Source organism: Balaenoptera physalus (genome assembly GCF_965194825.1).
Source record: "Balaenoptera physalus genome assembly, chromosome: 12".
Lineage (NCBI taxonomy): Eukaryota > Metazoa > Chordata > Mammalia > Artiodactyla > Balaenopteridae > Balaenoptera > Balaenoptera physalus.
The window spans coordinates 72799820-72825806 of NC_138897.1; the positions used below are offsets into that span (position 1 = coordinate 72799820).

Genomic DNA, 25987 nt, shown 5'->3' on the forward strand with positions numbered 1-25987 from the left:
TAGAACATCAGATTTCAGCAGCACACTCGTTTGATAAAGACAGGGGTTTTGCCTGTTTTGTTCACGGCTGTCTCCCCAGCTCCTAGCACAGTGCCTGGCCCCTAGTAGATGCTTAACAAATATTTACAGAACGTGCTTGGGTCCAATGAGCGGGGCCTGGCACAGAGTAAGTGCTAGGAAATGATTATGGTACAGCGAGCAGGAAAGCAAGGCACAGAGGGACTGTTCACAGCTGTCCAGCTGGAAAGGAGCCAGGCCAGGGTCCGTGATTTTGACCCAGGCCAGCAGGCCCATCAGCCGGCTCCATGTCTGCTCTGAGTGACCACAGTCTGCCTCTGCAGGAGAGGCTTTGCAGAAGGTGCAAAATATCCTGGTCTGGGCTTCTTCCAGAATTGCCGTCCATTCATTCAGTCTTCACTCAGAAGCAATAAAAGGTGTCAGGCACCTGCTCGAGGCTGGAGACAGGACAGTGGGCGAGACAGCCAGGCCTCTGGCCTCAAGGAGCTTACAACCGAGTCGGGGATGTGGACGGTACACAAGCTACCGCCAGACCGTGATAACGGATTGCGAAGAAATAAGCTGGACACCATGAGAGAGATCAAGAAGGGGAAGGAAGAGGGAGGTTAAGGAGGGCTTCTTGGAGAAGGTGACGTCCAAGCTGAGACCTGGATGAGAGGGAGCTGGCGGTGTGAAAATGTGTGGAAAAGGTGCTCCAGGCAGAGGGAACGGAGGGTGCAAAACCCCGAGATGGGAGAGGGTTTGGCGTGTTCAAGAACCTGAGAGGAGGCTTCTGGGGCTGGAGGGGAGGGAAGGGGAAGATGGGCGCAGCTGCCAGGCATGTCCTCAGGGGATGGGGAAGGAGCTGGACTGACTCTAAGGGCAGCCCCTGGGGAGAGGGCCTGCAGGGGTGGGAATGGAGGCGGGGAGGTCAGTCAGGAGGCTCCTGCCCGTGTCCTGGGGAGACGTGGGGATGCTGAGACTGGGGGGTGACGTGCGAACAGGGGGAGGGGATGACTTAGGACATGAATTATGACCCTGAGCCTAGCTCCTCACCCCTCCCAAATGTCACTAATACAGATGATGAGACCTCAGTGCCAATTCTTTAGGTAGGGGCTGGTTTCAAAAAGTAGGGGTCCACCCAGCCCAGCCACCCCTTCTCGAGTCACTCAAATGTCAGATCTGTCCTCCTCCCCAGTTTACCCTCGAGGCCCTTTGATTATGCAACCTCAGCCCAACGCAAAAGGTGCAGACTCAGATGCTGGACAGACAGCCCACCTCTGACCACCCAGCCCTTCTCTGCCTCACCTCCGCTGTGTTTCAGAACCTTCGTTTCCTCTCTCACCTCTTTCTAGAATCCAAGTGAGGGCTTGAGGTCTCTGGGCATTCAAGGAGTCAGATAGACCTGGGTTCAAATCCCAGCTCTGCCATTTCCTGTGTGGCTGTGTGAGCTTGGGCAACAGACTTCACTTCTCTGAGCCTCATCTGTAAAATGGGTCTAAGAGTGTCCACCTCAAAGGGCTATTATGAACATTAAATGACCCCCTTTAAGAACTTAAGAATGTGCCCAGCACATAGGGAACATTTGAAAGAATATTAGCCATGATCACTGACTGGTTATTCATTTACCCCAACATTTCATGAGTTCCTACTGTGTGCGGGAGTTGGGCTATGGAGTTAAGAGACACAGCCTCAGCCCCCCGAGTCTACTCATACTGTGGACCCACACTAGGGAGGGGGTGACAGGTTCGACTTGTCTAAGTGAGGGAAGGCTTCCTGTAGGAGGCAGCCCTTGTGCCGAGTTCTGAGCAGTGGACAGGGAAGAGTTTTGAACAGCCAGGTGGAGAAGAGAGAGAAGGGAGTTCCTGGCAAAGGGAACAGCCAGTGCAAAGTCACAGGCAGGAAAGAGCCCAGCATGATGGGGGCTTCAGGTGGCTTGGCGAATGGGACAGGGCCTGGAGGGAAAGGAGTGGGAGGCGGCTTTCTTCTTTGAATGGGAGGTTCAGCCGAAACCACTAAAGGACCCAGTTGGCAGCTGGACCAATCCACCCACAAGGGCCTGGGCTGCCTGGGGCCCCTCAGGCCACAGCAAGTGGAAAATAAACATCAAAGCTGAAGAAGCACACAGCCTCGGGGCCTGGGGTCGAAACTGCTAAGAGGCCCTGGCATTTCCTGGCCATGTATCTTTGGGAGAGTCACTTCCTCCATCTAAGCCACAGTTTCCTCAGCTGCAAAGAGGGGTGGGTCCACTGACCTCAAAGGCTGCTGTGAGGGTTCTAGAAGCAACTGACAAAGCAAAGATGAGTCTCATCCGGGGGTTGCTGGTTTCTCTGAGCATCGGAAAATAGCTGGGGACCCTCTCCCCAGAAACCTGAGCCTATCATATACTGCTGAAACTGTTGGCAGTTCATGTGTACACTGGATTCATGTCTGGGATGGGGAAATCTAATTCCAGGGCTACTTTCAGGGGGGAGGCAGGCTGGACAGGACACAAAGTCCCTCAGAAATCCCTCTATGGAGCCCTCGGCTTCTTTAAATGCTCACTGAAATTCTCCCCTTAGACCTGAGAGTAGAATTCTGCCAATGATTATTATTTCAGCGTCAGAACCCTGGGGGACTGTCAATCACACTTTAGCTTGAATTAGTACAATCACCCTTTCTTCCTGACACTTGGTGGGGAGTGAGAGACTGAAGCTTTGGGGAACAGATGGCGATGGGGCATGCAGAGAAAGGGAGAAAAGGGGATAATTTGGGAAAGTGGTTTCCAAAAAGGATAGACACAGTGTGCCTGCCCCTGTGTGTGTGTGTGTGTGTGTGTGTGTGTGTGTGTGTGTGTGTGTGTGTGTGTGTGTGGTGTACGTAGTCTTCGAGCTTCTGTTTGGGGTTGGAAGTGATTTGGATACTAAATACCAGGGGAAAAGGCCTGGAAGAAGGGATAGACAGAATTTTTAAAAACGTTATCAACTCATGAGTTTTGCTTAATACTGAGCACTCCTCTGGCTACAGCACTTCAAAACAAAGCACTGAGCCGCGCGTCTTACATTTACAGAGCACGTCCTCTGCTAAAGCTTATTCCACGCCTCACGTAGCGGGATGCTCTCCGCCACCTCCGGGGTAGGGACGCCTCCTGCCCAGCAAGCAGCTCCGAGGGAAGAGGCAACTTGCCCGAGATGGATGGCATGGCTGGAGTGGCAGGCCTGGGTCAGGCCAGGCTGAGGCTGAACTGTCCACTGTCCTTGGACAGGACCCAGCGAAGGGCTCATCTCAGTCGCCAGGAGAAAACAGCTCAAAGCGGGCAAGTCAGCCGTCAGCAGGAGACGGCACAGACCGGGAGGATGGCTTGAGAAGCAACGCAGGGCCGCTTGGCAGAGGGAGAGCAGCTGGGAGCGTAAGGAGCAGAAGGTGGCTCCGGACCCGGAACCAGAGACTCCGCCCACTCCAGGGAGGGCCAGAGGGCCCAGTCCAGGGGCTCCGGCCTGCCCTCCGTCCCCACCACCCTGCTGGACGCTGTGGAGGGAGGTGTCCCGGCAACCTGGCAGTGAGGATGGTGGCTAAGACCCTCAGACTTGGAGTCTCACAGCCCCAGGTTCAAACCCAGCCCCTGCCACTTGCCAGCTGGAGAGCCGGACAACGGACTTCGCCTCTCTGAGCTTCTGTTTCCTCCTCCAAAAAAGGGGGGATGACAAGAACCTTTTCTCAGGGAGCTATTATGAGCTTCAGGGAGCTTTTGTGTGAAGCGCAAAGCAAGCACACCAAGAACACTGACGCTGGAAGGTAGCACGCAGAGGGTTTGATCCTGGCCGTGCCTTGAATCTGCTCACTAATGCCGGGTAAGTCCTGCCTGCTCTGGGACTCAGCCTTCTCCCATCACCAGGAGGATCATTTTCCTAAGGGATGAGGAAGAGCAGAGGCCTGCCCTCTCCACGCTGCTGGGATCCAGTTTTGTCTGGCACCGGATTTCTAACAGAGGAGAGAGCTGCCTGGGGGAGTTTGCTCGGCTGCCCAATCAGGAGGCTGGGGGCTGTCCCTGGAGGAGCTGGGTCTCTGGGGGACCTTCAGGAAGCACTTACCTCCCCTGGACACTCTCATCCCTGGGATCTAGCCCTCGTGGCTGCTTGCTAAGACTCTCCACGGGTTGAGCCCTGCAGAGGCAGAAGAGACGCTGCATTAGGTGCATTAGGGGTGGGTGCTATGGAGAGGGGCTGGGCCCCCTCGGAGGGGCAGAAGGGGATGCTGGGCTTCCCAAGGGTGCCCGGCAGTGACTCTGGGGGACGAGCGGCAAGGCAGGGACAGGCCACCTCAGCCCAAGATGTTGAAGCTGGGGTCTAAATTCACTGATTCAGCCAGGGAGTGAACTGGCCCACTTCTCAGGCAGAGGGGTGTGAGCTGAGAATCTGAGGCACTGCTGCCTTAGGAAGTAATGGGTCTCTTACAACCGGGCTCTCCCTTCTTGGCCCGGGGACCTTGGACTTCAGGAAAAGTAAATATAACAAGAGGCAACAACCACCACCACTGTACCACTAATCACCATCTCGAACTACTGGGTATGGTTGAACAGCCTGTGCACTGCCCAACTGCAAAGGGCACTGCGTACCCAGCCTATGACAAATATGGCGCCCCCTGGAGTTGGACAATGCCGTGCCGCCGCTGCCACCTAACACGGACCAAATGCCTGCTGTGAGTGCCTTGTGCCATTTAATCCCCCAACGAGGAAGGTACGATACTCCCAATTTTACAGGTGAGGAAATGACACCAAGAGGAAGAGCAACTGACCCGGGGAACCAGGATCGCCATCCACACCTGTGCGACTCTGACGCCAAGCTCTTAACCACTGCATTAAAGGAATGGGCCGTGAACTCATAGGGTCTGGCATGAAGCCTGGCTGATGTGGAACCAAGGGGATCCTGGTGTGCATGTCACTACTATGTCCTTACCATTTACTGGGGGAGGGGGTGGGTGGCAGATTTTTAGTCCAATTCTCGCCTTCTCCCATTTTACAGATGTGAAAATTGAGGCTTGGGAGCAAAAATCTCTTCACAGAGTCACAGAGTCTGAGGCTCAACTTCCCTCTGCTTCGTCCCAGCCCAAGAGGTGGGGTTGGGGGGGGTGGTTTAAGGATGCAGCTCTGGAGTTGGATGATTCCCTGACTAGGTAGACTGTTGTTCTTCTGAGCCTCGGTTTTCCTATGCTGTAAAATGGGCTATTGGGAGGTTTAAACAAGACAATAGCAAATACTCAAAAATCTCAGCGATTATTTTATTTGTGCCATGATGCAAATACACTGGGCGTAGGACCATTTTTGTGGTCCTTTCTCCCTTCCTATTCGCTCTCTCCTTGCCGCTATACAGTTTTTTTTCCTCTCCCTGAAATACCAGGGATTAGTATATCTAACCCCAGGAGGAGACGGGTTCCCAGCCCCTCCCCCTCCTCGCAGCTACAGAATACGCAGGCCTGGCATTCCCAGGGCATATGGGTGGCCAGTGAAGAGAAGCCTGGTTCTTGGAATAACAACAACAAACACAATTAGGGACCAGGGCCCTTGAAGCTTTTCCGGAGACGAGATGGCTCAGGCCCAGCTGCCCTCAGGCAGCCCTTGAAATGCCAGAGAGTTCAAGAGGCCTGCCAGGCGGGCAGCTCCCACGGCCCCTTTCAGGGTGGTGAAACGGGGCTGTCAGAGCCTTCAGTCACTCAGAGCTGCGATGCCAAGACTCCGACATGACGCATTAGCCACAGGTCAGTATTTAAATTTAAATTAAGTAAAATAGGGACCTCCCTGGTGGCGCAGTGGTTAAGAATCCACCTGCCAATGCAGGGGACACGGGTTCGAGCCCTGGTCCAGGAAGATTCCACATGCCACGGAGCAACTAAGCCCGTGCACCACAACTACTGAGCCTGCACTCAAGAGCCTGCGAGCCATAACTACTGAGCCCATGCTCCACAACAAGAGAAGCCACCGCAATGAGAAGCCCACGCACCTCAACAAAGAGTAGCCCGCGCTCGCCGCAACTAGAGAAAGCCGGTGTGCAGCAACGAAGACCCAACGCAGCCAAAATAAAATAAAATTTAAAAAATTAATTAAAAATAAATAAATAAAGTAAAATTAAATAAAATTTAAAATTCAGCTCCTCATTGGCACTGGTCACAATTCAAGAGCCCAGTGGCCCCCTGGGGGCTACCATACTGGGCAGAGCACATTTAGGATGGAGTCAGCACATGATGGCCCTTGGGCGAAATCCACCCCTCAGCCTGTTTTGTAAGGCCTGCAAGCTAAGAATGACTTTTATATTTTTTTTTTTAAGGGAAAGAGGAGGAAGAGGACGCGGGGCGGGGCAGGGTTGGGGAGAGGGAGGGGGAAGCAGCAGCAATAAGAAAAATTCTACGTGTTCCGCAAAACCTGAAATATTTACTATCTGGTCATTTATAGAAAAAGTTTTCAGGCCCCTGATCTAGAATATTCCCATCATTCACACAAAGTTCTATTGGATAACACAGACTTGGAAGACACATGAGAGGCATGGGGAGGGGTCATTGAGCCCTCCTTTTCTTGTAGGAGGAACATCAGCATTTATTAAGCACCACCGTATATTTAACAGCAGACCAAGGGTGTTCCACACCGCTACCTCATTTTATCCTCACGACAACTCAATGGCAGGGCGGAGCGGGGACAGGGCGCCTTGGTTCTCCAATTTACGGATGACAAAGGCCCATGGGGGTGCAGGGTAAGCACGACTATGCCAAAAAGCGAAACCACCAAGTGAACCGAACCAACCAGCAAACACAAACCCCATGTACGAAAAATGAGAAGGGAACAGACTCAAAATGCCACAGGGGTGGTAGGTGGTAATATTTTTCTCCTAAAAACACATGGTGTTGTTATATTACCTTGATCTATATAATAATAAAATGGCTAGTATTTTTTGAACTGTATGGCAGCCATAGTAGGGGGTCAGACTGCTTGGGCTTGAATCCCGGCTCCACCAGTTACTGGCTGTGTGATCTTGGCAAGTCACTTAACCTCTCTGAGCCTCAGTTTCCTTCTGTAAAATGGAGATGACAACAATACCTCCTAGGAGGCTCACGTATGGCACCAGGGCACTAGAAATGTGGCCAGTGTAAATGTGGAACTAGCCTCATACGAGTATTGGGAAGTATAAATGTTAGAACATGTTAGAACAGAACCTGGCACATAGCAAGTGTGCCTTACTAAGAGGGAAAGCCAGTTTCCAAATCTGGTTCTGTCTTAGCAATAACATCCTTGGTCTCGTGTCACCTGGCTCATAAAATGGGGGCAGCAGGAGAGGATGGGAGAGGACTTCGCTCCCTTCCCACTGACCCATGGGCTGCCCTGAATGACCACTGGAAGGAAGGGGAGGGGAGGGGGCTGGTCAGTCTTCAAGATGCCCTTAGGCCAGATTCATTCATTCCCCAAATGTTTACTGAGCACGTACTATGCTTGGAAGTAGATGCTGGAACACGTCAAGGGCAGCACACCAAGGCCTCTGCCCTTACGGAGATGATGTTCTGGTGGGGACCCAGGAAACCAGCATGTCAGATAATCACGACTGTGACTGTGTAATGCCCCCGGTGGGGGGGAAGACATGCCCTAAGGGGTCAGACTCACTTGAACTTTCCAATTCTGCATGACTTCTCCAAGCTCGGCAGATCAAGAGGTTCCCAAGATTGGGGGGCAGGGGTGGGGGGCTGAAGCACAGGACGCCAGCTCAGGGGGCAGGTCATGGCACTTGCAGAGGAGCCTTGGAGGGGTACCTGGTGGCCACATGCCCAAGCTCAGCTATCAGCCTTGCAAGCCCTCTCAGTGGGAACCAGCTCCCAAACATTCCATCACCATGGTGACCACCTACCCCGCTGGGCCCTGCGACCTCACTGCCCCAAGCCTCCAGAGCAGAGTAGGGGAGACCAGAGTTCCCCCTTCAGGATCCCTGGGGATCAGAGACCTCCAACCCACTCCGGAGGGAAGCCAGCCAAGAAGAGCCTGCCAGAATCCAATGGGGCAAGAGGAAGAGGCAAAAGAATAATTCCGAGATTTTGGATGAGGCTTGAGCATAAGAAGCACCATGGGGTGGCTCAAGAGGAAAGAAGAGAAGCCAGGCTGCAGCGTAGCCTTCGAAATATTAGCTCATACTTACCAAGCACTTTCTGTGCACCAGGTACTGAGCTAAGGGTTTTACATATATCACGGAATTTTGTCCTCACTACCCTGTCCATGACCCCATCTGACTCTCCCTTATTAACCAACTCTTTACTGGGGCTCAGAGAGGTAGGTTCACCTGCCCAAGGCCACACAGCTGGTAAGTGGGGGAGCTAAAAGGAAAACCCAAATCTTCCTCTCTCTCCATAGCCCATGCTCCTAGATCCAGGATCTCTCTTTCCTGACAAGCTTTGCATTTTTTTTTTGACCTAAAATGATCAAAGCTGGACCCCCACGTGCCACCCTGCCTCCCTCTCAGAGGCCCAGTTCAGCACCCTGTTGGCACAAGCTCAGGGTGGGGAGTGATTAGGGCGGAGGTTACTTCTTGGCTCTTGTACTCAGAGGCTGGGTGTCCTGCGTCAATCCAGCTCTCCAAGCCTCAGTGTTGCCATCTGAGAAATGGGAGTAACACTTGGGACAAAGAGAGTCATGAGGAATTCCATAACTTCACCGTGCCCAGCACGGACGTGCAAAAACGTTAGCACTGAATATCATGATCACTGTCATCACAGCACGCGGTTGAAGACCGGAAGGAACCCGAAGACGAAGAAGCCAGTGGCCCGGTGAGGCGGGGTCGGCAAACTTCTGTGAAGGGCCAGGAAGCCAACGATTTTGGCCCCGTGGGTCAGAGGGTCTGTGACAGCTACCCACTCTGCCTCTGCACCGTGAAAGCAGCCAGAAACAACACATCCAGGAACGCACATGGCTGGGTTCCAGCCGAGACCATTTACGAAATCAGGCGGCAACCTCGATGCGTCCCTCAGGCCATTGTGGGCCAGGCCCCTGCTCTGTATGAGCTCCCAGGGGAACTGGGACAAACCCACAAAACGCAAATGCCGCGGGTGACCGTGGAAGCCGGTGTATATTCGGGTTCTGGGCCCAGTCTCGGAAGGACTAGTGGGAGGACTCAGGCAGCCGGCCTCTGGTGAGAAGAATGGGCAACTCGGGAAAATATTTGATATTTTTTAGAAAAACAAATGCACGTGCGCACACGGAATCATCCGGTGCCTGGCCTGTTGCCAAGTAAAGATTTAAGGAGAGAGACTTGTGTGTGCCTGGCACTTTGCTGTGCATTTTGCCCCTAACAACCCGGGGAGTAGGGGAGGCATGCTTATTAGCCCCGTTTGACAGAGGCGGAAGCTGAGGCTCAGACAGGTGAAGTGTGCAGCCCGAGGTCACACAGATAGGGACAGTCTGAGCCTGAAGTGGAACCCAGCTCTGTCTGATGCCAGAAGCCAAGCTTTTAACCATCACCCCCAAACCGCTACCCTGCCCAACTCATGGATGGGGGCGATGCATGTCCAAGGTCATGCAGCTGCCCGGGGCAGTAACCAGCTCAGCCTCTTGGCTCCCATGTCCCAGCCTTGCCCCCAGCGCCTGGCGCAGCCCTCCCTCTGGGCTTCCTGTTCGGGAACACACGGGCCCCTGCCTGATAAAGAGTATAAACAGGAAAGGGCCAGGGTGACCTTGCAAGGCCCGGGCTTCCTGCACCCACGCCACACAACACACACACACACACACACACACACACACACACACACACACACACAACCTGTCTCCATTCCTCTGTCTAGAAGCTTCCAGAAGTAGGGGTGGGGGGTGGGATGAGCACTGTAGTGGGAGCTGTACACACTGGGCTTGGAGTCCCGGTTCTGGTGGTTACTAGCAATGCAGCCTGGGTTGGAGCAAGGGAGGTAAAGAGCGATGCTACCTATCTCCTCTGCGCCTCAGTTTTCTCGTCTGTGGCTGCTAATATGAACTGAGAGACAGCGCTCAGAGCTTTGTTACTGTATCACTGTTATTTCTCCCCTTTAAGGTGGTTCGAAACCTCTGCGCGCATCAGAATCACCTGAAATTCTTAAAAGGCAGATTCCTGGGTCCTGCCCCCAAATATTCTGATTTGGAAGTTCCCCAACGGAGCCCAGGGATCTGCATTTACCGAGCGCTGCCCCTCCCCCTGAGCCATGAAACACTGCGTGGGGCACTGAATTCAGCATTTGAGGGCTATTTACTGGCCAGGCTCGGGGACTGCAGTGGTCCCAGCACGGAGGCCAAGAGCCGGACAGGCCCAGGTGCAATCTAGGCTCACCCACCCACCAGCTGTATGACCTTGAGCTGGCGACTTCTCCTTTCTGGGCCTTACTTGCCTCCTCTCCAGAATAAGGGTGCAAAGCGCACCCGCCTGGTGGGCTGTCGTGAGGCTGGCACACGGCGTGAGCTTAGTGACATCGTTTCTTAGGAGAGACACAGGTCTGCCAGTGAGGAGTGTCAGGGCAACAGACACAGGACAGACAGACAAGCCACCCAGAGGGGGATGGACCCCAGGACAGGGGGCGTGCACATCCGGGTGCTAGCGCTCCCAGGGCCACACCCAATGGTCAGCCGGACGGACCCCGCACGGGGCAGCGTCCAGCACCATCACTGACTCTCCCACAACCCGGAGGGAGAAAGCACCTCTCTGATCAGGACACAAATAAGAAATGCAGACTAGGGAAGCGGCTGCCCATGCTCTCAGGGTGGTGCCGGGCAGCGGTAGGACTTGAACCCACGCCCAATCGGGTCTTTGACCTTTCCGCTGCCATGGACCCCGTCAGCCATCTGGTGAAACCTATGGACCCCTCCCCAGAAGAGTGTTTTTAAATGGAATCAATTACGTAGGCGTAAAAGGAAACCATTTATAGTCGAGTCTGGCTAAGAACACACTGATGAAGACGCTGTGATACTGTCACCTATACGCGGCTTGATTAAAGCCATGAATAACCAGATCGAGGGGTGGGCCTCGTAACGACTGTCATTTGCGTGTTGTGATGGGTAGAGGTGTCTGCGGCAACAGAAATATGATATGAAGATACATATGGTTTCTATTGGTGACCAAGGCCCAACTGCTGCTGCTACTATGATTGCAATTTGTCACCTACACTGATTCCTGGAGATGCTAATTAGTGTAAATAAAGATGTCATTTTTTTTCCTATCCAGATTCCTGGGCCCCTGAGAATCAAAGACTGTGACTCGGAGAGCCAGGAGCTGCACCCCTGCCTCAGGAGGGCCCTGGGCTCCCATTCCTCCCTCTCCCTGCCCATTTCCTCCCTCCACCATCGAACAAGAGCATGGGAAGGGTGTGTACCAGGAAAAGCTCGATGGCATATTCTGGGGTGTGGTTTAGTTGTTTTGATTTTATTTAAAAAATAAAAGGGACTTCCCTGGCGGTCCAGTGGTTAAGACTCTGCGCTTCCACTGCAGGGGGCCCAGGTTCGATCCCTGGTCGGGGAACTAAGATCCCACATGCCGTGTGGCATGGGGAAAAAATAAATAAATAAATTTTAAAAATAAATAAATAAAAATCAGAGACAATAGAACTATTATGAAGGGCATGTGACGTCCACCCATGCTGGCCTCACACGCCAGCACGTGACCTTGGAGAGTAACTCCAGTCAGAAGTGGGTGGAGGACATCAGGGACCGGAGTGGGGGTGACCTTGGCCTCAGACACTGCACACAGGGCCCTGAGGGGAAGCAGAACAAGGCGTCTGCATCTCTGTCGCCAGCAGAGGACAGAGTCCCAGGTATGTGGTCAGTTGGCCCGGGTGTACACCTGCCTCTGCTCCAGGCCCCTAGCGGTGTCCTCTCCTCTCCCTGGGCCTCAGTTTCCTCATCTGTAGAATGGGTCCACCAACTCTCACTAGCAAGGCTGCGGCGAGGATTTAAGTGAGATGGAGGCTTAACTGTGAGAAAGCACAGAGGGCTGAGGCTGATGCTGTAGCTTTTGGATAAATATGGGTTCCACACGAACCTGTGAGACAGAAGTCAGCAATGGGGGGCAAGAGGGTGGGGAAAGGAGGTTGGCGGGGGCCCAGGCTGTAAGTAAGGAGCTTGGGGTTATCCTGGGGGCAGTGGGAAGTGGTGAGTGCTGGTAAGGTTGGGGCTCTGGGGGTGGACCCGGCTTTTTCTAGTGTAGGATGGCTTAGAAGGTGAGGGCTGGAGGCCAGGTGAGAGGTGCCGGGGGATCCAGGGACCACCTCAAAGGAGAGGAGACGGAGGACAGAGGGAAGAAGGTGGCCAAGAGGCCAAATGCTCTGGGCCAGAGGAGGTGACACGGAGACTCCACTCTAGCCTCAGGCCAGGCAAACTCACAGCCTTTCTTGCCATGGGCCTCACCGGCCTCATCTGTCCAATGGGAGCCGGAAGGGAGAAAGTGGCCAGGGAGCGCCTGGCGACTCAACGGAGAGCGAGAGGTTTGCCTGGCAGGGCCGGGATGATGAGGCCTTGACCGCAAAATTTAAGGGGGTGCCCCCAACTCAATAATCAAGATCAATAACATTTTAATGCAACGTTTAAAAACGAATGCCCAAAAACAACGACGAACAAAACATCACATTTTTAAATAGGATAAATAATGGCACTATGCTAAGCTGTATTAGAGCCTGAGGCAAAAGGGAAACAAATCAGTAATACTGATCCTGTCTTTGTTTAAAATGTGGACATATTGTTCATCATGGATATTTTTTCATCGATTTAGATTTTTTTCTGCTAACGGCTTTACTGAGCTCTAATTCATATATTGTAAATTCACCTATTTAAAGTGTACAATTCAACGGTTTTTCGTGCAGAGTTGTGCAAATATCACCACGATCAATTTTAGAATATCTTCATCACCCCACGGAGAAGCCCCGCACTCAAGCTACATCCCCTACCCCTCCTCCCCCCAGCGCCTGGCAACCACTAATCTATTGGGTTGGCCAAAAAGTTCGTTCTGGTTTTTCATAACATTTTAGGGAAAAACCCGAACAAACTTTATGGCCAACCCAATACTTTCTGTCTCTATGGATTTGCCTCTTCTGAACATTTCATATAAATGGAATAACATAAAACGGGGTCTTTAGCTTCTTTCCTTTAGCATAATGCTTTCAAGGTTCACCCGTTGGTTTCGATTTTTTTTTAATTTGCATTAAAACAGTATTTATCTTGATTGCTGAGCTTTGAGGCACTCCCTTAAATTCTGTACCCAAGTCAAGTGCCTCATATACCTAATCTCAGCCCTGGGTCTTGGGATTCCTCCAGACTAAACCCGGGTATCTGCAAACCCTAAATTGAGAACACAGTTCTGTTCACACTGTACCCAGGAGCTGGGGATCTTGGGACCCCCCCCCCAAACCACCCCCGGCCTTGACAGCAAAGGATGCTGGGAGTCCCTTGAGGAAATCCATGTGGAGTGGTGGAAATGGGTCCCCACAAAGCCCCACTCCTCCTGGAGTGATTCTGTCTCCACCTGCCCTGAGAAATCCTACTGCAACTTCTGCTTTGAGATGAGCATTTATTGAGCTCTGGCTGTATACATCATGTGTCACCTCTCCACACACTGGGCTCAGTGGGCAGCCACTTCATTCCCTTTCCTTGGACAGTCACAGCGCACCCACCTCAAAGACACAGGGCATCTGAGAACACGGGAGGTGAGGCACATGGCAGGGTTGCCCAGTGGTTAAGGGCCTGCATGGAGGGCTCGGGAGGGGCTGGGGCCGCATCCGGCTCTGCCAAGGACAGGCCAGGAGACCTGGGCCTGGTTAACTTCAACAGCCTCAGTTTCCTCATCTGTAAAATGGGGCTGAACTGCCCACCTCAGAGGGTTGCTGTGATGACCACTGAGGCAAGTGCTTAGGGCAGGACCCGGGAGGAGGAGGATTTCAGTAAATGCCAGCTCTTAATTTATCATCATCTCTAACTAGACACCCTAATTAAATATTCCACAGTACAACAATAACAGACCTGTTATTTTTTACGGATACGACCGTAAAAAAAGGAGGATTCATTACCCTATGGGTCATCTGGGATGTGATGTTAGGGGATAAAAAGGTTATCTGATTCCACTCTGGTAGATATTTATGTTGGGAAAATACTCCAGAAAGGTATACCCTAAACTGCTAACTGGAGCTTCATTAATTTCTCCTTTTTTCCCTCTGAATTTTCTAACTATTCTACAGTGGATATTTATCAATGGTGTGATATAAAATAAAAGAATGGAAAAAAGAAATTGGGTGATTTCTAGGTTTGTTGCACAATATTGAGACCTCAAGCCTCGGAATGTAGAGCTGGCCTTGGAGGAAGCCTGGTGAAAGCCCAGAGAGTCTGGCCAAGGTCACACAGCAAGGTCATGGTGCAGCCAGGCCTGGGCCCAGCTCTCCAGACACCCGACCCAGGCTCCTCCCTGCTGGCATCATGCTGGTTCATTCTCCTAGTAAGATGAGGTAGGCTGGCCTCCTGGTTAAGAGCCTGGCTCTGGAGTCAGGCTGCAGATCCTGGCGGGGCCATGAGCTACGTGACCCTGGGCAAGACGCTTAACTTCTGTGGGCATCAGTTTCCTCCTCTGTACAATTAGAATCAGACTTGCAGCAGTGCCATAGGGCTTTTGTAAGGGTTAAGTAAGATAATGCATGAAAAGCACTTTGTACCATGCCTACCAAACAGTAAGTACTCTAGGCCCTATTATTATTATTATTGTTACTATTATTATTACTACCAGTATTAGTATTTGGAATCTAGCAATGTCATAGAGAATCTTTTGTAGGGCATGGAATGCTAACTCAACAGGAAGGAAATTTCGACTTGGGTACTAGGGAGCCATGGCAGGTGTTTGAGCAGGAGAGAAACAGTACGACTCTGCAGCTGCACAGGGCTGGCTGCCAGCGCCCACCTACAGGGACTGTCTCCGCCAAGGTCCTCATCACAGGCTCCACATCCTTGGCAGTCCTCCCAGTGCTGCTGGGCCAAACCACAGTGCAACTGCCACAGGCTACAGCCCTGCCACCTCCGGCCTTGCCCGCTTCCTGGGTGCCAGTTGGGCTGCTGAACATCAAGTGATCAACAAGCTGGGGGACTTGAAGCAGCCCACACAGCCTCACATGTGATGACCAGGAGGTCCAGATGCCCGGCAGGGAACACAGGGTGGCACAGGAGAAGTGGTCCCTACATCAGAGCCATGAAGACCGATTTCCAGTCAAGCCTAGCTCCTACTTTGCTGTGTGACCTTGGGAAAGTCCCTTCCCATCTCTGAGCTCAAGTTTGCCCATATGGAAAGAAGAGCTTAACTGCTTCATATGCTTAGGGGCTGCCAGAGGGATGCAACACAATAAAACAACAATCGTTTCCTTTGACTGCGCTCCTGCTAGGTGCCAGGTGCTGTGCTGAGCACTTCAGGTGTGTACTCTCACTAAATCCCTGCACTCTAGAAGTGGGTCCCTGGACCATCCCTGTTTTTTAAATTTATTTAATTACTCAAGTCACAGTTATAACCTCCATATTTAAAAATAAGAGAAAAGGCTTAAGTCTCCTTGGAGCAAAATCTCCAGTCTTGTCCTCTTCCCTCATTTCTAAGAGGTAACCACTGTCGATCGTCTTAGGGAGGAGCCCCCCACACCTGCTTTCTATGAAGTTACAGCCAAAATCATATCTGAATGGAAATTACATAGGGCCTCTCTCCCACCCTCCCAGACACCCATCCTTTGGTCCTTCCATTCACCCTTCCTCCTTCTAGCCACATACTGTCCTATCACACAGTAGATCTCAACTGGGCCTGATTTTGCCCCTCTGGGGCAAACTGGCGATGTCTGGAGACAGTCTGGGCTGTCACAACTAGGGGTCATCTGATGGGTAGAGGCCAGGGATGCTACAAGGCCCAGCACCCACCACAAAGAATCATCCAGTCCCAAATGTTGGTAATGCTAGGGCTGAGAGGCCCTGGATCACACGTAACCTGAAACTGGCTCGGTTCACTCCACACCAGGTTGGGGAGATCTTCCCATGTCAGCATACTGATTCTGTCATTCAGTAAACACTGCATGAGCACCTACTGTGTGCCAGGCCCTGTTTAGCATGGGGCCACATCAGTTAATGACACAGGCAAAGTCCGGGCACTCAGAGAGTACTGCCATCCTCTCGGGAGACAAGACACATCAACGTGCAGGACCCCAGTGGGTCTCCCTCCCTCTTTTTAATTGCTCCAGAGCATCCCCGGCAGGGATGGCTGACCATTCATTTGGCCAAAGCCTTCCTGATGGACATTTAGGCTATTTTCATCTTTGACGCAACACGCCCCATCACAAAGGGACATGCCTACTTGTGCTGGTGAGTGAGAGGCACCCCACGGCCTTGACAATGCATCAGCAGGGCTCCCTGGAAGCTTGCTAGTCCCACTCCAGAGGTACAGGATCAGAGTCTGCATTTTACCCAGCCCCCAGGCATCCCCACGCACATTAAAACTTGAGAAGCACGGCTCCACTCTAAGTAGCCACCTAAAAGCAGTTGGCTGGCTTGGGGGCCAGGTATCCTCTACGTTTCAGCAGAAGTGCCTTCCAAAGACCCTCCTGCCAACGGTCTGCAATTCCCCCATCTGCACCAACTCTGTATTGTCAGATGTTACTGTTTTTGCCGAGCTGACGATTCCTCCCATTTTCCAGATGTGGAGACTGAGGCTAGACAACCAAAACCCAGGGCTGATGACTTCTAAGGCCTCTGCCATCTCTGGCTTTTAGGATTTGGCCACATCCTGGGCATGTTCCATGCCAGCTTCCCGCCCAAGCACTCTGGCTCTCAGAAAGCAAAGCTGCTCACCTAGCAAAGGAAGACATCCTGTGGGAGAGCAGCTCTGTAGAGGGAAGGGGAGCTTCTGTAAATACCACCGGGGAAGCTGCCCTGTGCCCATTCATGTCCAGTCATCCAGGACAAAGGACCAGCTGGATCCTGGTGCCCACCTGCCCTTTAATGCACAGGAGGTGACGCCAGGACTCCGGGATAAGGGCAAGGATGGGGGAAGGAAAGGGCTCTGGAGCCAAGGAGCTGGTGCGGACCCCAGCTTTGCTCTCACTAGCTGCACATCAGTTTCCTCTCCTGAAAAATGGGCTCATGCCACTCACTTTGGAGAGCTGCCGTGAGGACTTATGTGCAGATCAGTCAACAAACAGTAGCCGCCATCTGGAGCCCTGCCTTGGGCTGGCACTGCGCTGCTGCACTCAACTTACTACCGCTACACGGCAGTCGGCTGTGCTCAGCGTCGCCATGCTCCCCACTGGACAGATGAGGAAGCTGAGGCTGAGAGAGGTGCCGCATCCTGCCCTTCATCACACACTGAGCTATGGCCATGGGAGCGGTGGCCTTGGGCCTTACAGGGTCAGACTCCTCATCAGAATCCTGCCTCTGTTGTGCCGTGTGACACTGGGCAAGCTGCTTCGCCTCTCTGAGCTTCAGCTTCCAAAGCTGTGAAATGGGAACGTGGTGCAGGGATCGGAGATGGGAAACCCCTGCAAACTGGAGAACGTACCAGATGTTCCTCCCCCCGGGCTCCATGCCGTCATCCCCAAAAGACCCAGCCCAGGAAGACCCGTCACCTGTCAGCACCCATCATCTCTCCTGTACTCTCCGTACAACATGGGTGAGGCCAGGCAGAGCCGGTGGCCCGCTGGGAGGGAAAGCCACCTGCTCAGGGTCGCACAACTGGTAAGCAGTGGAGAGCAGGGCCAGGCAGCAAGAGGCGGGGTATCCAACCTGAGTGGGGTGCAGGCAGCAGCCAGGGTAGGGTGCAGGCCAGGCTGGGGCTGGCGGGTGTCGGGAGCGGTGGCCACCAGGAACAGGTGGACCTGTACCGGCCGAGGTCTCTCCTACCGGCTCTTAGCAGTGAGGCCCCTCTGAAGGACTGGTCAGTCCCAGGATGTGCCCGCTTCTCCCCAAACGCTCCTCCTCCCTGGGGGCCCAGCCTGGCCACCTGTTCATGGATTGGCAGTGGACACTACCTGTCTGGGACATCACAGCTTCTCTCTGCGGCCAGAGCTCAGGCCTTCCAGGCTATTCGGTCTCCCTATGGCTGGTCTTGACCTGTCCTCTGGAATCTTCTCTCGCCACTGTGGCCAGAGGGTGTAGCTGCCACAGAAACCTGACCACGTCACCCCCTGTCTAAACCCTTCCATGAGCCCTCAGCCTCGGCACGACGCTCCAGCTCCTCCCCACGGTTTACAACAGCAACATCCAGTAGAAGTTCAAGGTCAGCCACACGTGAAAGTCAATTTTCCAGCACCCACATTAAAAAGGTAAGAAGAAAAAGGTGAACTTAAACTTCATAATAGGTTTTATTTCACCCAGTATATCCAAAAATATTATTAATCAATATAAAAATGATTAATGAGACAATTTACTTGCTTTCTTAGTACTAATTCTTTGGAATTGGGGCTGTATCTTCTATCATCAATGCATCTCAATTTGGATGATCAACTGTCAGTAGAAATACCCAATCTGTAGCTAAAGTTCATAAAATTCACAGATGGAAAAGTACATCCACATCCCCGAATAGTTCTACACATATTTAAAAGTTTTCCAAGAATGGAATGGAGTATCTGTTTTGAAATCTAAATTTAAATTATATTAATAGAAAATTCAGTGCCTCAGCTGCATTAGCCACATTTCGAGGGCTCAACAGCCACAAGCGGCTTGTGGCTCCCGAAGCAGACACAAAGGTTCAGTCCTTAACTGCCTGGTCCCCACAGCCCTCTCACACCTCCTTTCCAGGCCTGGCCTAGACACGAGTGGAATCTCCAAGCACGCCCTGAGCTCCCATCACCGTGATTCATCCGTGTCCTTCCTCAGCATCCCCCATCTCCTGCCAATTCCACTTCCTTCATCCGCGTCCTTCCTCAGCATCCCCCACTTCAAGCCCTCTCTGACATCCAAGATCACATTCCTGGTCCCTCTGTTCATCCCCCTTATAATAATTTCACATGGCATTGGCATGGTCCATCTAGAGGTTCCCCAACCTCAGCGCTATCGACATTTGGGCCAGATAATTCTTGTTATGCGGCTGTCCTGTGCACTGTTCAGCAGCATCCCTGGCCTCTACTTACCAGATGCCAGTAGCGTCCCCTCCCCAAGTGGTGACGGCCAAAACTATCTCCAAGTGTCCCCTGGGGACACAATCATTCCTGACTGGAAACCAGTGCCTGGTACACAGAAGGCACCCAAGCGTGCACCTAAACAGAAGAGGCTTACCCAAGTATACTCTACTATGAAGCTCGCCTACTCTGGGAAGCCTTCCATGATGCCCTAGCCCGGTTCGTGTTCTTCTGGGCTCCCACAGCCCACTGCACTCACCCCGGTGCAACCTCCTCCAAGGGCAGGAACTGGGTCTTGTTCACTGCCATATTTTCAATCCCTAGCTCGGCGACTGGTATAGAGTAGATGCTTAATAGATATTTATAGAACTGACCCAAGAAACAGGGATGACTTATGCTGAAAAGCCCCACGGGGCTAGTTTTGCCTGTTTTAGTTCAGGGCTTTCATCCCTGCAAAGATGCTAATAACAGTGCCAGCTCCGTTTACACACCAAGCACTAGGCTAAACACTCTAGCCTAGCAGAGTGTTGAGAGAGGGAAACTGAGGCTCAGACAGGTGAGGGCTTGACCTGTGTTCAAATCAATGACTTGGAGGCTCAAAACTCCTGGTTCTACCTCTTACTGATCAAAAGAAGTTACACGTGGAAGAAGATATTTGCAATATATACGGCAAACAAGATATCTGTATCCAGAATACATAAAGAACTCTGGGAAATCAATAAGAACAGGAGAGGCAACCCATTAGGAAAAGGGGCAAATTTTAAGAGACACGTCATCCAAGACGTTATCTATATAGTTAATAAGCATGTGAAAAGGCGCTCAATCTCATTATCCAGCAGGGAAATAAATGCAAAATAAAAGTACAACGTGGGGCCACTATACCTCTGAATGGTTTAAAAAAAGAAAAAAAAAGAGGATAATACCAAGCGTTAGCAAGGATGTGATTCGATCAGAACTTTCATGTTCCACGGGTGGGAGAGTAACCTGGCACAATCTCTTTGGAAAAACTCTTTGGCATAAGACACAAAAGCTGACCTTGCACCTTTCCTATGACCAGCAATTCCACCGTTAAGTATATATCATCAGAAATGCATCTAACTGTTCACCGCAGAGCACATGTCATGTTCCTGGCAGCATTACTTGCAACCGCCCTCAACTGGAAACTACTCAAATGCTCATTAACAAGAAGATGAATAAATAAGCAAATACAAATAAATCCATCCATACTGAACAGCCAGGAGAGAAAACGAGCCAGAACTTCACAAAATATGGGTAAATCGCTCAGATATTATGCTGAGATATTAGCCCCAAAAGCCTGTACAAAAGAGAACATAAGTTTTTATGTATGTAAAGCATTTTTATGTATGTAAAGCACTTTGTATGTAAATAAAGTACAAAGACAGGTGAAATTAATCTCTAGTGGGAGACTTTGGGATGGTGGTCACCCTTTGTGGAGCCTGGAGGGGGCATAGGTGTCTTGGGGGGCGGGTGCTGGGCATGCGTTTTTCTTGATCTGGGTACTGTCACAGGGGCATGTTTATCTTTTGAAAATTCATCGAGCGGTCCACTTATGATGTGTGCACCTTTCTGTATGTCTGCTTGACTTCAATAAAAATAGTCTTAAAGAATCACACTTCGCCAAATGCAGCTGGGCATCCTCCCACCCACACACCTTTCCTGTTCGTTCCAGAGGAACACACAGGACTCCATTCATTCATTCAAGGACCTCTGGCTGCCAGGCTCTCTCCCAGGGCCCGGCTTGGTGCCAGGTGCCAGGGACAGAAAAGTGGATTGAGCCTCGGCCCCCGATTTTGCCACTCACATCCCAGTGCCTGGCACACGTACCCCCCAAACCCACATGCAAAAAATGAGCCACCAGGCTGGGGTGGCTTCTGATCAGGGGCCAAGGAGGTGATGTCTGCTTGTTTTGCTCTCTCTCTCCCGCTTGGTGTGAGAAAGTTTTCCGCTTTTTCCTTATGCTGGACCAATCCCGGCCATTCTGGCACAGGTAGAAAAGGTTTCGTACTCTGCTACTTGTCTGCCACCGTCTTCCCTCCCTCCTGCCAGGCTTTCCTCTGCTCCCCACAGGCTGATGACTCCTGTGTTGTCATCTCCAGCCCAAATCTCTCTCCTCGACACCAGACTTGGCCATCAACTGTCTCCGCGTCACCTCCACTTGGCGTTGAGCTGGGACCTCAAACTTAACGTATCCAAAGCTAATCTCCTCGTTTCTCCCCCTAACTCACTCCAGTTGTGCGCAGCTCATTATGCCCGGGCCAAAAGCCTCAGAGGCAGCAAGAAGCCCTGACCCCTCTCTGTCTCTTCCACCCCAACCCAACCTTGCAGCCAATCCTGTCAACTGCACCTTCAAAACAGAGCCAGGCAATGATTTCTTGGATCTGACACCAAAGGCATAGGTAATAAAAGAAACGAAATAAACAAACTGGACTTCATGAAAATGAAAACATTCTGTGCTTCAAAAGACACTATCCACAGAGTAATAAGGCAAACCACAGAACGGGAAAATAATATTTGCAAATCATAGAACTGATAAGGGATTCATACCCAGAATCTGTAGAGAACTCCTAAAACTCAACAACCAAAACCAAGCAACCCGATTCAAAAATTGCTAAAGGACTTGAAAGAGCATTTCTCCAAAGAAGATACACAAATGGCCAACAAGCACATGGAAAGATGCTCAGCATCACTAATCATCAGGGAAATGCAAATCAAAACTACAGTGAGATGCCGCCTCACACGGATTAGGATGGCTAATGTTAAAAACAAACAAAACCCAGAAAAACAGAAAATAACAAGTGTTGGTCAGGATGTTGAAAAACTGGAACCCTTGTGCACTGTTGGTGGGGATGTAAAATGGTACAGCCGCTGTGAAAAACAGTATGGAGGGTCTGCAAAAAATTAAAAATATAATTACCATATGATCCAGCAATTCCAGGTCTGGGTATCTCCCCAAAAGAATTGAAAGCAGGGTCTCAAAGAGGTATTTTTACTCACAGCATTACTCACGATAGCTAAAATGTGGAAGCAACCCAAGTGTCCATCGATAGATGAATATATCAACAAAATGTGGTAGTTTATACAACGGAATATTATTCAGCATTAAAAAGGAAGGCAATTCTGATGCATGTTACAACATGGATGAACCTTGAGGACATTGTGCTAAACGAAATGAGCCAGTCACAGAAAGACAAATACTGGATGATTCCACTTATATGAGGTCCCTAGAGCAGCCAAGTTCATAGAGACAGAAAGCAGAATGGTGGCTGCCAGGGGCTGGGGGACGGAGGATGCGGAGCCAGTGTTTGATGAGTACAGAGCTTCAGTTTACAAGACGGATGAAAGAGTTACTGGGGTGATGGATGGTGGTGATGGTTGAACAGCAATGTGAAGACATTTAATACCACTGAACTGCACACTTAAAGATGGTTAAGATGATAAATTTTATGTTGTGCGTATTCTAACACAATAAAAAAAGAGAAGAAAACCCCCCACCAAACCAGAGCCAGAAGCCACTTGCTCCACATCACTCACACTTGCTGGGCGTTTGTATTTTGTGTATCCACGTCTCATCACCCTGGACCAAGGTACCCAGGTCTCTTGCCTGCCGAATTGCTAACTGGCCTCGCTGATTCCGCCCTAGTCTCCTCCGTCCATTGTCAGCAAGCAGCCAGAGTGACTGGATGAAGATGGAAATCAGGTCTCGGCCCTCCTCTGCTCTGAATCTTCCCGTGGCTCCCACTTCACTCGGGAGAAGCCAGTCCCCACACAGCCCACAGGCTCTAGAGGCTCAACCCTGCCCACTGCCTTCTGTCCTCATTCCGCACCTGCCCTGCCTCGCTCTCCTCCAGCCACACGGCCCCTTTGCTGGTCCGTACACGCACGCGCATGCGCGCGCGCGCGCACACACACACACACACACACACACACACACACACACGCACACTGCCTGGACGCCCTTTCCCCAGACATCCACTTGGCCTTCCTGTCCTCGTTCACGCCCCCTCCCCAGCACCCATTTCACACTGCACCCTGCCCCCACCAACACAGCACCCCAGACCCCCCTAACCTGCACCATTTGTCTTTTTCTCCCCAGCACTTCCCAGTAGCTAACACGGCCCGTAACTGACTTCCCGTACTTACTGTCTGGGGTCCTTGAGTGCTTTGCTCGCCAGAGTGGAGCATTGTGCATACTTAGCACTAAATACTTACTGAACAGAATTCTCGCCCTGGGCCCCTCTCCGGGCCCCTCTCTGCACAGCAACCATGAAATACCCGACTTCCCAGGGCGACCTCAACTCACCACGTTATCTCCTGACCTTGGTTCCCTTCCAGGCTTCCCTGTCGTACAAGCCAGAGAATCCAGATCCCTGTGAACCCCCTCCCCTCCATGAGCCTGATCCAGCTCACCACTCAGCCCTGCCCAGCACCCCAAACCGCCATCACCTCCGACCTGGCCCCCTGCTCTTGCCCCTCTCTGCACAGCGGGCCTGTCGCTTTCTGCTTGTACGACACTGCTGAGGCTCCCCAAGGCTCCCCACTACCTTCAGGAGGTAATTCTTCACATGGCTTATGGGGGGCCTTGCAATCTGACCCCGAGCTCTGGCCAAACAGAACTACTATCAGCCCGGAGGGTGCCACGCACCCCTGATTTTCCTATACACATTCTCAGGCTACCTTAGACTCCAGGTGCGGACACCTGACCCAGGCCTGGATAATGATAGCATTCTGCTCCCAGGTCACAGTACTGGTTCAGGGATGGATACATGACTCAATCTAGGTCAATGGCACTTGGCTAGAGACTCTTGCAAGATCCTCTGGGGAGGCGACACAAGTAGGGTACGGGGCCATTTCTAGTCACCACTTCAGAGCCTTCCTGAGACTGAAGCCAACCCAAGAATGTGGAGCTGAGAGATAGAGACATGAATCTCTGATATTAGTTGGGCTCCTGGATCCAGCCATGCCTGAAGCCATCACTACCCCTCAACCTTTTACAGGAGCCTATAAATTTACTTTTTTGCTTAATTCCATGGAAACTGGGTTTCTGTCTCTGTTACTCAAGAGCCCCAACTAACTGGTACCTACATACCCTCTCCTCATCCTTACCGTGGCCTGTTTGTTATTGCCTTTGCTTAAGCATCACCTTTTCCAGGAAATCTTCCCTGAACACCCAGCCTGTAGTAAGCACTCCACTATGTCTCCCGGTCCCTTGTCTACCCCTTACCATTCTCTATGATAACTGCTGTTTGCACCTCCTTGAATGTCGGGAGCTCACGGGCTTAGGGGTCTTGCAGTCTTAAAAAAATTTTTTTTTTCTCTTCCCAACCTTAACACAGAGCTTGGCCCACCCAAAGGCATTCATATTTTATTTTTTGAGCTCACTTTGCAGGTTACTAAGTTTCCCCAAGTATCAGGGAGCTGTGGAAAAAAATGGGTTTTGCAGGAAGATGGAGGTGAGTTTGAATTCTCCACCTGTCAGCTTTGTGACCTTAGGTGAGTCACTTAACCTCTCTGAGCCTCATTTTCTTACCTGTGAAAGAGGAGAGCAGCTAAATACACATAAAGGCTTTCATGCCATATTGGAGCAGATTAAATACTCCATTAAGGGCAGTGCCTGCTTCCATTTTCTCCCCCAGGACATAAACCCTGCCTTTCCCTTTCATTGCTGCTCCACCACTGGTGTGGGCATCTGTCAACCTGCCTGCTGAGAATGCATTCTCCAGTCTTCTGGGATCTGTCCTTGTGACTGGGGTAGGGCTGACCCCATGCCCAAGACCAGCAGCTGAGGTCTGGTCAGTAAGAGGGTACAGATGCTCATGGATGGGTAAGAGACTCCAGGTGGATGAATAGGAATCAATCCCAGGATTTGCAAGAATTATTAGAGAAATAGTTCTCTTATAGCTGAGATAGCTAAATTAGCAGGATGTATGCCTGGAGATGTTACTGGGGAGAGCATGCCTGAGAAAGAAGCCGTCACAGAAGAAAGCCCATCTGAGAGACAGAGAGCAAAAGAGAGAGCGCTCTGAGACAGTGGAGCACCTGGATACAGCTGTACCTGAAGGCAGTCTACCTTTGGACTTAACCATTTACCTAACTCAATAAATTCCCTTATTTTCCACCTTAACTATTTTAAATTCGGATTTTACCACTCAAAGCCAACTGATTCAGACACGTAATAGACTCTTTTTGACCTTTGCACACTTACCTCTCAAGTGGTCTTCTCCCAGGCCCCAGCATGACTTTTTAAAAAATTTGTTTTGACAATCTAAGCAACACTGATTTCCAAAGTCTTATTTGAAGACTCACAGTGATGGCTGGAGCCAGCTAACCACTCTCACTTCTGCCCCAAGGGTGTGGATCTGAGTTTTCCTCAAGCGAAACTAACCGGAGAATATCCTTACCAGAGGCCAGAAGGTTGTTCTGATACTTTATGCTTAGAAAGTCTTTGATTAACTTCCCCCTTCCCCTGCCCCTTAATTGTAGTTTATGGCTTTTCTGATTGCACTTCTTTGTTGTAGAGGTTTTGCAGTGGCGGACAGCCAAAAAGGTAGAAAGGCTTGACCAAGAACAAAGCAAGCAGGTAATAAATACTTGCTGATGTAATGTTCCCAGATAAGACAGGTCTTTCGTCCAGGTGATCTTTAGGACATCTGAGCGGGGGACAGGGGTGGGATTTGGGTGGGGGTCTTAAGAGCACAATTTGCAAGCAGCACATCCCTGGGAATCTAGTTTCCTGGGACATCAACCTGCCCTGCTGCTTCCCTCTTGGATAAACACAGCCCAGGACTGGGAGACCCTCCTCCCTCTCACGTGCTCCTGAAGCAGGTGGAAGAGAAAGAATTTCAAAGAGCTTCACGAGCTGCTCAGAACAAGAACACTTAAAAAATCAAAGGGAGGA

General features: G+C 51.3%; 1 protein-coding gene across 6 annotated transcripts in view; it reads right to left on the reverse strand.

Annotated features, from left to right (window-relative positions):
* TPST2 (tyrosylprotein sulfotransferase 2) overlaps window positions 1–25987 on the reverse strand; it is a 56490-nt gene that overhangs the window by 16909 nt on the left and 13594 nt on the right. For 2 of the 6 annotated variants that reach the window (XM_082416330.1, XM_082416331.1), the window contains exon 2: window positions 4068–4139. The exons of the other annotated variants lie outside the window; for them this stretch is intronic. The gene's annotated coding sequence lies outside the window, so the exon portion shown is untranslated. The remainder of the gene's footprint in view (window positions 1–4067; window positions 4140–25987) is intronic. 6 annotated transcript variants of the gene reach the window in all.